Below are 14,227 nucleotides of genomic sequence, written 5' to 3' on the forward strand. Positions count from 1 at the left end.
GCGATCGCAGCTCGGGGGGGGGGGGGAGCAAAAGAAACCGCAAATCACTTCCCTCCTTACAATAGGCCGGCAAGCAGTTCTTTTCATTGGCCAGCAATAGTGACTGACTGGGGACAAACAGACTACTTAGGGGATTATAGATTAACTGTTGAAATGGCACTGGCTTATATAATAACCCTTTAAAAAAAAACACCAGGCTGTGTCTTAGCTAACTTATAGAGCACTTGTTGACAGGAGTGAATAATTGAGAAACAGGAATTCATTCCAGCAATGCTCCAGTAATAACTCTGCTCTTTGCACTAGCTCTGCATCCTGCATACACCTTCGGTATAGATCCGGGGTCGGCAACCTGCGGCTCGCGAGCCACATGCGGCTCTTTGGGTGTGAAGCTGCGGCTCGTTAGTTCCATACATAAATATTATTTATTGTATCGAAACATTTTTAAAAATAGTTCTGAATCTTTTAACGAATATTAGGCACCGATTCTATCTCTCAGCCACTTGTACTAGCTTTTCACCACTCCCCTCCCCAATTACACGCGTCGTCACTGTTGTCAGTCCGTCGGATGTTTCTATGTAGGTTTTAATTCACTTTGACGCAAGACGAATTGGCATCTTAACCACCTGCCATGACTGTGACATATAGTTTGTTATTGTTTTTTAATAACTTAGAAGGGAATTATTTTCTCAAAGTTAGAAGCAATCTACAAGTAATGCAAGCTTTGCGGCACCACTAGAAATCGCACAAAAAGGAAAACCATTTACGATGACGAGTATGTCAAAAACTGCTTCCTACATGCATCTGAAGAACTGTTTCATGTTTAAAAAAAACAAACCAGAAATTTATAAAAAAAAATCAAGATTTGCCACTATCCGCTGAAAGAGTACAAGACAGTATAGCTAAAATTTCTTCAAATGTAACATATTTGCAGGTGAAAGATATTAACTTTTTTCTTCCTTATCACTTGCTATAGATTAGTCTTGGGACTTAAAGACACGGCACAAGTTGCCCATTTTGTCTTCCCAAAGTCTAAAAGAAGAACTTCTAGGATTTCAACCGCTTTCGTGACAAACTAGAGGGGACGATAGGGAAAATGCTAAGCAAAAATACCTTGAAGACAATAAGATCGATTGAAATAAAATCATTTTAAAAGCAACTGACAGAATATGACAGGAAAAAGTAAAAGGGCACCGACGATTCGTCGGAGCAAAATAAACCAAGAAATTCTTACGGAGCAAAATAAACCAAGAAATTCTTACGGAGCAAAATAAACCAAGAAATTCTTACGTTTCACTGATAAATGCACCAAGAAATTCTTTGTGCCCAAAACGATTCCAACCTAAATAGACGAGGTCATGAATTTGGTAATCAAGACTGTTAACAAAAGCACTCTACCACTTAAACGAAATTTAGACTCAGTATTCCGACCTCCTTCTTCTAAAAAAAGTGCTAAGATTTTCCAAAGGTAAGGTGATGAAACGTTTAGCTTTGTGCTTGAATGAAATAAATACATTTCTAAATGAAAAAGGCATTGATCACATAGAATTAGAGAAAGACAAATAGTTGCAAACATTTTACTTTATGATGGATATAACAGAGAACTTAAATGAGCTGAATCTAAAACTGCAAGAAAAGGAAAACCCATCCTATGTTTTAGTAGAAGCATTGGTTTGTTTTGAAGACAAATTTATTCCTTTTGCAGAAGATAATTAGAGCGGCCAATTTTTTTTCAATTTGAATGTCTAAAGTAGTATCGCGATAAAATCAGTGAAACTTTTAAGATAAGATAATTTTATTGATCCAATCAAATGGAAATTAAGTTTGACTACAATTGACAACATCAGCGTAACTAACTACTGTACAATAACAGTATAGATGAAAAATTCGAACAACATTCACACACGAAACCAGCGCTTTATGAATTTGACTTCTATGTACTTCTCGAAGACAACAGCTGATCTTGTAACACCCTGACCGAAAGTGGGATAAAGGAGTTTTTAAATCTTTCTGTTTTAGTCCTAATGGAAAGGAGACGACCACTTCGTACATATCTTATGACACGAATTACTTCATCACAATTATAAAAAAATCAAAGAAGAAATTCTTGACAGATTTGAGCAGTTCGAAACCAACAAAACTATTCGAGCATTCCTAGTACACCAACTCAACAGTTGGAGGTCCAGAAATGTAAATATATAGCGCAACAAAGTGGACAACTTTAAGGAATGCCGCGAGTTGATCGGCGTATTGAATAATCTTCCAGATTGCTACAGTGAGTTGAAGAAGTTGGCATTTGGAGTGCTGAATATATATCAATCGACATATTCGTGGCGAGCAAAGTTCTCTTGCATGAATATAATTAAAAGTAATGTAAGAAGTCAACAATTGAGCATTTAGAGTCATGTTTGAAACAAAAAAAAAAAAGTTACCGTATGAGCCAAACGTATTTAAAATTTCTAAAACCATGCAAAGCTAACGCTCCCATTTAATTTATTTGCTTAATTGTTTGTTATAGAAGTACAAGTTAATGTTGTAAAGAAACGTTTAACTTCTTTAGTTATTGCCGAAATAAAAAATAATTATCTAATAATGCCATATATATATATATATACACACACAATTTGTTGTGAAAAATACTACTTATATATTTTTAAAAAATCATTGGTGAGAACTATTTATAGTTGGCAAGAAAAAACTTTGCGGCTCTTTAAAAATTTTGTAAATTGTAATTTTTGGCTCTTTCAACTCAAAAGGTTGCCGACCCCTGGTATAGATATATACATATATATATTCCAGCAGTTATATAATTATTTGTGTGTATTAAGTTGGTTATTGATAATTGCATGTGTTTATGTTGTTTTGAGCCCGTGGTGACTATATAAAAAGAAAACAGTCGGAGAATGTATGAGACAGACATTGATAGAAAGTGAATGATTTTAAAAAGAACCGTATGAAAAGCTCCAAGAACGTAAGCCCTCCCCCCCCCCTTTTTCGGGATTAATTATTTCGTTCTTGACATTTCGCTTTTTTAATATTTTGTATTTGCTTCCCTACTTCGAGGCGGATGAATGTGCAATGTATTAAATTGCTAGCGGGTGAAACAGAAGAGACAGGAGTTACATACGAGGTATCTCTGTAATAGACTAGAAGAAGATTTATTATTGTTCTATTTGGTATAAATATAGTTTGTTTAGACGCTAACCAAGTCTTAGATGACAAAGCTTGCAGCTGCAATCTGAGTCCAACAACCACTACTGGCTACCTGACGTACGTTGGCGGTTTGTCGTTGTGCTGATCATCGGCCAAAGAAACAAATCAACTTTACATCACCTGCCCCAATCGATCTGAAAAGTACCTATACACTTTACATCATCCGCCGCAGTTGAGCTGAAAAGTACCTATACACTTTACATATCTGCCGCAGTTGAGCTGAAAAGTACCTATACACTTTACATCATCTGGCGCAGTTGAGCTGAAAAGTACCTATACACTTTACATCACCTGCCCCAATCGATCTGAAAAGTACCTATACACTTTACATCATCCGCCGCAGTTGAGCTGAAAAGTACCTATACACTTTACATCATCTCCCGCAGTTGAGCTGAAAAGTACCTATACACTTTACATCATCTGCCGCAGTTGAGCTGAAAAGTACCTATACACTTTACATCATCTGACCCCTAGTTTGACCATTTGTTTAGGATTCCACATTAGTTACAACTTGGTCATTTACTGGACAAAACTTAATGGACCACTAAACAGGACTTTGATGAAAATATACCTAAATTGGGATCGCGACAGAATTTTAAAAGAATAAATTGTTTCAGCTTGATTTCGAAAAGCAGTAGAAGGCATTGCTTTACGGCGGTGCACTTTTTAGAAGCTCAAGAGTTAAGTTGACCTAGCTACCCCACGTGACAAAGAAACGAAGAGTTCAAATTGTAAACGTGGCGTTCATTGAACATTTCGTTTCACTAGAGGAGTTAACAAACAAAAACATGAAATAGCTGCTTACTACAATGTCGACAGGGGACACAAAACTTGAAAGTATTCTTCCGTAGGAAAGACATAAAAATAACTTGTAACAAATAATCTCTTTATGAATAGGTATGCACGAATTTATATTTATGCAAATGAATTTACACAGGCCGGTTTTTTTTTAGCATGTGTCCTTGAAGGCATGTCACCCCCAGAGTTTGAGTGAGACAGTCGTATGAATGTACCTTTCACTTACATGTTGTAATATTTTGTTACGTGTAATGCACTATTGTAAATCATGTCCTCCAGGGTAATTAAAATGTTCTGATTATTGTAAATCATGTCCTATAGGGTAATTAAGATGTTCTGATTATTGTATTTTCTTAACGGCTAAATAATACAATTTATTTAATAATTGTTAAAAGGGAAGCATATGGGATGTCATTACAAATAACAAAATATTTTAAGCAACGAATCACAGCGTAAGAAATATAAACAATGATCCGAAGCCTGAGAGATTCCAGATATTTTACGACAAGCAATAATGAAAAATATTTTGTTGCTGTTTGGCCTACTCTACTAGAAATTATTTCTTTTATTGAGTTATAGCCCTATTTCCCAACTATGAGAAGTTTTCCAGCGGTCTAGTGTACCATATTTAAGGACCACTTTTGTTTTAACACACGCATTTACAAAATGTAGAAGAATAGTATAATCTAAAATTAAACTAGACTCGATGTCTCTTTTTGAACTTTAGTTGAGGTGTCTTGCAGTCTCATTGACATTTCCAGTGATTCCTTACATATTTTATTTCTGACATCTGTTGGCGGTGTTCAATTGAAATAATTAAATTAAGCTAAGTAATTCGAATCTACCAAAGTCAGTCCATCCAATAATCACTGTCAAATATGCAAGCTGTTGTTGTTTTTAAAATAATTCAAACCGATTCTTCGATTCTAGTTTGTCCATTAGCAGATCATATTATAAGTCCCTAATTTCTATATTAGTCTTTGCACATTCCTCTCGTGATAATAAAATACAGAGTAGAAAAGTCGTCTTTCGAGTTCGGATTTTTCCAAAACTATTTATAGAACAAACTATTTTCATTCAAGTGTTTTCGTAAAGTCAAGAAAAGAGGTACTGAGTATATCCTAAAAACACAAATAATACAACGACAATGTAACAGCACTTAGTTTATACATACGTTAGCGTACGGGTCACAATGGGAACTTCGTCACAATCCACACGTAACGAGAGAAGATAGAGCTCTTTTGAAACTAAAGAATGACAAAGTGCACTGCGATGGAAGCAGATGTTCTGAAGTGGTCCGTCAAACTAATTGTGTTCGCACTGGAGTGTCCATCCTACATACGTCGCTTATAACCCAGTCACCAAAGTGGTCCAGCCCCCAGCCCCCGCAGCCGTAAACAAGGGCGCGACTCCCACAATCAAAGTTTGAAATGGAGAGGGGATCGAATAGGGGCGCGAGACGCCTCACACTAAAAAAAAAAATGGCGATCGAACATAAAAACCTATCAACTCACGTGCGAGGTAAAATGGCCGGCAGACGGCGTCGTGAGCCGGTGTTTTAACAAACATATCCTATGGCGGGACGTATAAACGTGTCTGTGGATATGGGGTGGGGACGGCAGAGAAGGTTTGTGTATTTGCTCGCTTCATCCTGTAGGTGGCTAGCCCCCCTTTCTCTAAGATAGAAAACCGTTCGCCCTACGCGCCACACGGAGCACGTCCGTGCGAGAAACATTGAGCTCAGGTCGGGGGTAAGGATGAAGGCGAGAGGGAAGCAATTGACTAGGGCGCTGCCACAGCTTGGACACGGTGGTCAACCACAAAATGAGTCATAGGAACCAAAAAAAAAATAGAGCTAAAATCGTCGTCCCCCTTTTTACAGAGAAAAGAGAAACGAGCTTGATCTACTTCCTGTACCGTGTTGTTTTTTTAAATACAATACAGGCTGAATTCAAATACTTAAGTCATGATTGTGTTAACAAAGATTTACTGCTGCAGGGGTAAACGACTGTATAGATCATACAGTAAACATACTTAGATGTAACTCTACCGGACAGGGTTACATATATCCATGTATATCACCATTGTGTTTCAATCTTCTGCATATTTCTCTCACAGACACTCCCCGTGTTTCCCCACCTCCTGAACTACCATTCATAGGAGCCTAGCGTGGAATGTTCTATTTGCTGCCCTACATCTACTCTCTAGCATTCAAACCCGACACTGTGAAATGCATAACAATAACGATTTCTGCTGTAGGGGTGAACAATTGTTTAGACAAATACAATCGTTCTGGACCAGCAAGGTTTCCTTCTTGTTTAGATGTTTCTAGGCCAGTGTTTCCCAAACTGTTATGTGGAGCCCTAGTGTACCGCTAGGTCTAAATGGGTGTTCCAAGAACTACTGGAAATAACTGGAATAATTAACTAGAAGCCACCACGTGAATTAATCTCTCAAAAAAAAAATCAAGTGTTCGGTTATATAGTCAGAATGTGTGAAGTGTTCGGTTATATAGTCGTCAGAATGTGTGAAGTGTTCGGTTATATAGTCAGAATGTGTGAAGTGTTCGGTTATATAGTCAGAATGTGTGAAGTGTTCGGTTCTATAGTCAGAATGTGTGAAGTGTTCGGTTCTATAGTCAGAATGTGTGAAGTGTTCGGTTCTATAGTCAGAATGTGTGAAGTGTTCGGTTCTATAGTCAGAATGTGTGAAGTGTTCGGTTCTATAGTCAGAATGTGTGAAGTGTTCGGTTCTATAGTCAGAATGTGTGAAGTGTTCGGTTCTATAGTCAGAATGTGTGAAGTGTTCGGTTCTATAGTCAGAATGTGTGAAGTGTTCGGTTCTATAGTCAGAATGTGTGAAGTGTTCGGTTCTATAGTCAGAATGTGTGAAGTGTTCGGTTCTATAGTCAGAATGTGTGAAGTGTTCGGTTAAGGAAAAAGTTTGGGAAACACTTCTTTACAATGTTAGACGCATGCTATACATATAATGGAGACATACTGAAATATTCTTTTCAAATGTATTGCTGAAGAAATAGTGAATTGTGTCTCCAGTACTCGTATCTTTAAAAAAACATAGTTGTGTCTGCAGCACTCTTGTTTGAAGTACATACAAGCGTGTCTACATCACACAGAGTTAGGCAGTACAGATAGACTTCACTGCATCGAGCTTCCCAAATAAGCGTATAATTAGCCCACATATCTATGCCGTACGTTTAAGCTGAAAGGCACAGACAAGCAATACACATAGACAACATGCACACACTATTACACACAAAAGGACACACATAGAATAATAAAAATATATCTCCGCTTCTTGATCATCCCCCCCCCCCACACACACACAAATCCTTTTCAACTGTCTTGGAGAAAATCAACTAATTAATCTACCCTGTCATTGTAAAATAGGAATTTAAAAAAAATATTCTATGTCAGCTCTCTCTCTCTCTCTTTCTCTCCACTCTGTCACTGCCTCTCTCTCTCATCTCTGTCTTTCTCTCCACTCTGTCACTGCCTCTCTCTCTCTCTATCATCTCTCTCTTTCTCTCCACTCTGTCACTGTCTCTCTCTCTTTCATCTCTCTCTTTCTCTCCACTCTGTCACTGCCTCTCTCTCTCATCTCTCTCTTTCTCTCCACTCTGTCACTGCCTCTCTCTCTCATCTCTCCACTCTGTCACTGCCTCTCTCTCTCATCTCTCTCTTTCTCTCCACTCTGTCACTGCCTCTCTCTCTCATCTCTCTCTTTCTCTCCACTCTGTCACTGCCTCTCTCTCTCATCTCTCTCTTTCTCTCCACTCTGTCACTGCCTCTCTCTCTCATCTCTCTCTTTCTCTCCACTCTGTCACTGTCTCTCTCTCATCTCTCTCTTTCTATCCACTCTGTCACTGCCTCTCTCTCTCTCTCATCTCCTCTTTCTCTCCACTCTGTCACTGTCTCTCTCTCTCATCTCTCTCTTTCTCTCCACTCTGTCACTGCCTCTCTCTCATCTCTCTTTCTCTCCACTCTGTCACTGCCTCTCTCTCTCTCATCTCTCCACTCTATCACTGCCTCTCTCTCTCTCTCATCTCTCTCTTTCTCTCCACTCTGTCACTGCCTCTCTCTCTCATCTCTCTCTTTCTCTCCACTCTGTCACTGCCTCTCTCTCATCTCTCTCTTTCTCTCCACTCTGTCACTGCCTCTCTCTCTCTCTTATCTCTCTCTTTCTCTCCACTCTGTCACTGCCTCTCTCTCTCATCTCTCTCTTTCTCTCCACTCTGTCAATGCCTCTCTCTCTCATCTCTCTCTTTCTCTCCACTCTGTCAATGCCTCTCTCTCTCATCTCTCTCATTTTCTCTCCACTCTGTCACTGCCTCTCTCTCTCATCTCTCTCTTTCTCTCCACTCTGTCACTGCCTCTCTCTCTCTCTCATCTCTCTCATTTTCTCTCCACTCTGTCACTGCCTCTCTCTCTCTCTCATCTCTCTCATTTTCTCTCCACTCTGTCACTGTTTCTCTCTCTCTCATCTCTCTCATTTTCTCTCCACTCTGTCACTGCCTCTCTCTCTCTCATCTCTCTCATTTTCTCTCCACTCTGTCACTGCCTCTCTCTCTCTCTCTCTCATCTCTCTCTTTCTCTCCACTCTGTCAATGCCTCTCTCTCTCATCTCTCTCATTTTCTCTCCACTCTGTCACTGCCTCTCTCTCTCATCTCTCTCTTTCTCTCCACTCTGTCACTGCCTCTCTCTCTCTCTCATCTCTCTCATTTTCTCTCCACTCTGTCACTGCCTCTCTCTCTCTCTCATCTCTCTCATTTTCTCTCCACTCTGTCACTGTTTCTCTCTCTCTCATCTCTCTCATTTTCTCTCCACTCTGTCACTGCCTCTCTCTCTCTCATCTCTCTCATTTTCTCTCCACTCTGTCACTGCCTCTCTCTCTCTCTCTCATCTCTCTCATTTTCTCTCCACTCTGTCACTGCCTCTCTCTCTCTTTCAAATCACACACTTACATAAATACATAACTGTTTCACCCCACTTTCATTAAAATAGCACTCCTTAACCTTGACCTTCACGGTAATCTAATTGGATCAGAAAGTATGTTGACTGATTCGTCTTGTCCTGTCATTCGTCAACAAACTGTCAACAAATCTCTCACACCAATGTCTCCATGCAGTCATGTCTTTCTTTTTTTTCCAGCTTTGTTTTATATCTACACAATCTTTCAATGGAACAACCAACTTCTTATACAACAACCAACTTCTTATACAACAACCAACTTCTTATACAACAACCAACTTCTTATACAACAACCAACTTCTTATACAACAACCAACTTCTTATACAACTATACAACAACCACTCTTCTTATACAACAACCAACTTCTTATACAACAACCACTCTTCTTATACAACAACCACTCTTCTTATACAACAACCAACTTCTTATACAACAACCAACTTCTTATACAACAACCAACTTCTTATACAACAACCACTCTTCTTATACAACAACCAACTTCTTATACAACAACCAACTTCTTATACAACAACCAACTTCTTATACAACAACCACTCTTCTTATACAACAACCAACTTCTTATACAACAACCAACTTCTTATACAACAACCAACTTCTTATACAACAACCAACTTCTTATACAACAACCAACTTCTTATACAACAACCACTCTTCTTATACAACAACCAACTTCTTATACAACAACCAACTTCTTATACAACAACCAACTTCTTATACAACAACCACTCTTCTTATACAACAACCAACTTCTTATACAACAACCAACTTCTTATACAACAACCAACTTCTTATACAACAACCAACTTCTTATACAACAACCAACTTCTTATACAACAACCAACTTCTTATACAACAACCAACTTCTTTTACAACAACCAACTTCTTATACAACAACCACTCTTCTTATACAACAACCACTCTTCTTATAGAACCAAGCTTTAAACACTGTCATCAATCTTCCATTCAATAATAACACAACATTAATTCTCTTGCTTTAAACACTGTCATCAATCTTTCATTCAATAATAACACAACATTAATTCTCTTGCTTTAAACACTGTCATCAATCTTCCATTCAATAATAACACAACATTAATTCTCTTGCTTTAAACACTGTCATCAATCTTCCATTCAATAATAACACAACATTAATTCTCTTGCTTTAAACACTGTCATCAATCTTCCATTCAATAATAACACAACATTAATTCTCTTGCTTTAAACACTGTCATCAATCTTCCATTCAATAATAACACAACATTAATTCTCTTGCTTTAAACACTGTCATCAATCTTCCATTCAATAATAACACAACATTAATTCTCTTGCTTTAAAACGTAACTTTTCGGCTCTCACCTTCCGTCACCCTAGTTGAAAAGTCACAAACCAGTGGCGTAGCTGAGAATTTGCCATCATTTGGGGGCTGGGGGGGGGGCTTGACGTCTTTGGGGGCCCCTGCATTTTGCGTAATATTTAATGTAAAAAAACACTAATTTGGGGGTCTCCCTAAAGTGGGGACCGGGGGGGATTTTCAAATTCTCCCCCTCCCTCCCCCACCCTAGCTACGCCTCTGTCATAACACAATTTATTTAAAAGTAATGATCCGAACGATAAAAAAAAAAAGGTTTCAGTCCCCCCCACCCTCCAAAAATATTCTGTTCGTCCTACCAAACATTAGAACCAGTGCGGGAAGAGTTTTGCGTATTGAAGGGATTTATTGAAACCATTTCCAGCTGGCACTGAAACAAAATCTAAAACTATTCTTACAATAAGAGAAACATCAAAACAGAATCTTTCATTTTGTTTGGTTTTGCTGTTATATTTTTTTAATCTAGGCTTACTTTTGCTTTTGATTGAAAGAGTTTTGTAAGGCTCTGCTTGTATTTCGTTCACCAGGACAATGGAAATGAAATGTTGTCAACGCCATCTTTGAATAGCCCACATTAAGTACACATTATTTCCATCAAATAGGACAGCATCACAATCATGATCCACTTCTCCACAAACTCATTCTCGATGAGCTACATTCTTTATTTAGATTTTTAAAATTTTTCGACACCTTCTTGTAGACACCAGTGAAATTAGTTTTGATGTTGTCTTAAGCCTAGAATATTCTGTGGCATTGTCAGTAATGAACACGGTGATAGACAATGACATCAAAGACATCCCACGGGGCATCGTAACAACATCACGTGGGGCAACGCAAAACATAAACAAAAGGACCATATTTATGTGTACAGCCTCTATCACTCCAGTCACACGGATAATGTCAACAATTTATTTGTTGATGTGCTCTAGTTATATGTGTGTGTGTGTGTTTACAGTTGGTAGCTAGTACACATTACACTATTTAGGCCTATTTATGTGTTATGCTTGTTTGTATTCAATTCTTCATGAGTTTTACAACACGTGGCGCTGGAGGGGGCTCGGAGATGCTGGCGGGGCATCTAGTAGGATAGTGAGGATCACGCCAAGGGAAAACCAAATGTCAAAAGGTCCACCCCCTAGCAGTCGCCAAACCTGGTCAACTTGAGATCCTTGTATCTACAGAACGTGGGCACTTTATGTACGAAAGTGTGTGTCCAGTCTTCGGACTTCAATGTCGCTTGGATTGCTTGTCCCAAAGTAAATATAAAACACTAGCCGTGAAACTCTCAACTAAAATATAAAACACTAGCCGTGAAACTCTCAACTGAAATATAAAACACTAGCCGTGAAACTCTCAACTAAAATATAAAACACAAGCCGTGAAACTCTCAACTAAAATATAAAACACTAGCCGTGAAACTCTCAACTGAAATATAAAACACTAGCCTTGAAACTCTCAACTGAAATATAAAACACTAGCCGTGAAACTCTCAACTGAAATATATAACATAGGAATTCGTTCAAGAAGCAAAGGTTTATTAAAGTCACATTTCTTTGTTTTTAACGATCTGTGCATTAAAACTTCATAAATGATAAACGCTTACATACTAATCAGTGCATATGAAACTAGAACAGCCATAGCCTACAAGATTTTTGAAGTTATATGTGCAAATGTGTGTAGATTATAAATAGTCAGGTTATTGCATAACTTAAATACCTCTTGAACTTTGGAACGTAATTGCAAAGCCTTACGATTAAAATAAATGTGTATAAAATACAAACTATTCCTCCAGTCAATGATTGATCGCCAGTTATCCATAGCTCTAGTTAAGACATATCAATGACCCAACAAGCAACATTTCAAACAATCTCAAAGGTTTTAGACCAAGAGAACAAAAAAACAAATATCCGATAGAAAAACAAAATTAAAATAGATAAATAAATAAAAAGAATTCTTCAAATTCTTTATAACATAGTTCCGTTTTTTTTTTAAATTAAATTGAAAAGTGTATTCCAAAAATAAAATTAAAAAACAATAACAAACCTTTGACTTTCGTAGTTCAATATCCAGCACAGTGTAAACGTTTAATTATAGTATCCACTGATCACAACATCAAGTAGAATATTTGTTCCATAGAAATAGTGTATACCACAAGAAATAACGTGTGACCTAGCACTCAATACTTTTCCTGTTATCTAATTAGAATTTAAAGTATCTAAAGTTATTTAAAAAATTCTCCCAACAAACGAAACAAACTATGACTCCTGTGAAATGATCTCAATCTAGATTCTAACATTATAACCAGTTAAAAAAAGAAATCTCTGCCGTACTTCAAATATTTCGCTAAGTGTTACTGTCGTCTGAGGACTGGATGCGGTTGTTTAGTGAAGCCTAAAGCGTAGGGTCTCTGTCACACTGCGCGCGGGGTGCGGGGTGATTCGCAGGCAGACAGAGTTACCTTTGTAGCTAGGCACGACATTCTTTTTGCGCGCGTTGAACACACGGCTCAATTGACTGTTGGAGTCCTCCATTATAACTGGCAGGAGGAGACTAGTTGGAGGTGGTCCTCAATCATAAAGAAAAGAGGAGACTATATATTGAGGTGGTCCCCAGTCATAAAGAAAAGAGGACACTATAAATTGAGGTGGTCCCCAGCTATAAAGAAAATAGAATACTATAAATTGAGGTGGTCCCCAGCTATAAAGAAAATAGAATACTATAAATTGAGGTGGTCCTCAGTTATAAAGAAAATAGAATACTATAAATTGAGGTGGTCCTCAGTTATAAAGAAAATAGAATACTATAAATTGAGGTGGTCCTCAGTTATAAAGAAAATAGAATACTATAAATTGAGGTGGTCCCCAGCTATAAAGAAAATAGAATACTATAAATTGAGGTGGTCCTCAGTTATAAAGAAAATAGAATACTATAAATTGAGGTGGTCCTCAGTTATAAAGAAAATAGAATACTATAAATTGAGGTGGTCCTCAGTTATAAAGAAAATAGAATACTATAAATTGAGGTGGTCCCCAGCTATAAAGAAAATAGAATACTATAAATTGAGGTGGTCCCCAGCTATAAAGAAAATAGAATACTATAAATTGAGGTGGTCCTCAGTTATAAAGGCCAAAAAAAAAAAGCCTCTAAACTAAGTGGATCTCAATGAAAACTGACAGGAGAAGATTTAGTTGTAAGTGGGCTAGAGGTGATCCTTAATTATAAATATAAAGAAAAGAGGAGGCTAGAGGTGATCCTTAATTATAAATATAATGAAAAGAGGAGGCTAGAGGTGATCCTTAATTATAAATATAAAGAAAAGAGGAGGCTAGAGGTGATCCTTAATTATAAATATAAAGAAAAGAGGAGGCTAGAGGTGATCCTTAATTATAAATATAAAGAAAAGAGGAGGCTAGAGGTGATCCTTAATTATAAATATAAAGAAAAGAGGAGGCTAGAGGTGATCCTTAATTATAAATATAATGAAAAGAGGAGGCTAGAGGTGATCCTTAATTATAAATATAAAGAAAAGAGGAGGCTAGAGGTGATCCTTAATTATAAATATAAAGAAAAGAGGAGGCTAGAGGTGATCCTTAATTATAAATATAAAGAAAAGAGGAGGCTAGAGGTGATCCTTAATTATAAATATAAAGAAAAGAGGAGGCTAGAGGTGATCCTTAATTATAAATATAAAGAAAAGAGGAGGCTAGAGGTGATCCTTAATTATAAATATAAAGAAAAGAGGAGGCTAGAGGTGATCCTTAATTATAAATATAAAGAAAAGAGGAGGCTAGAGGTGATCCTTAATTATAAATATAATGAAAAGAGGAGGCTAGAGGTGA

General features: G+C 37.5%; 1 protein-coding gene across 4 annotated transcripts in view; it reads right to left on the minus strand.

Moving 5' to 3' along the window:
* The window catches only part of LOC106065002 (uncharacterized), a 93,129-nt gene extending 80,345 nt beyond the window's left edge, over window positions 1-12,784 (minus strand). For 2 of the 4 annotated variants that reach the window (XM_013223717.2, XM_013223714.2), the window contains exon 1: window positions 12,432-12,784. The gene's annotated coding sequence lies outside the window, so the exon portion shown is untranslated. Of the gene's footprint in view, window positions 1-5,182; window positions 7,420-12,431 lie in introns of those variants that run through there. The other 2 variants (XM_013223718.2, XM_013223715.2) reach the window with 1 other exon arrangement.
* Between the last annotated feature and the right edge of the window lie 1,443 nt (window positions 12,785-14,227).

The sequence above is a fragment of the Biomphalaria glabrata genome, chromosome 5, assembly GCF_947242115.1.
Source record: "Biomphalaria glabrata chromosome 5, xgBioGlab47.1, whole genome shotgun sequence".
NCBI classification, from domain to species: Eukaryota; Metazoa; Mollusca; class Gastropoda; family Planorbidae; genus Biomphalaria; species Biomphalaria glabrata.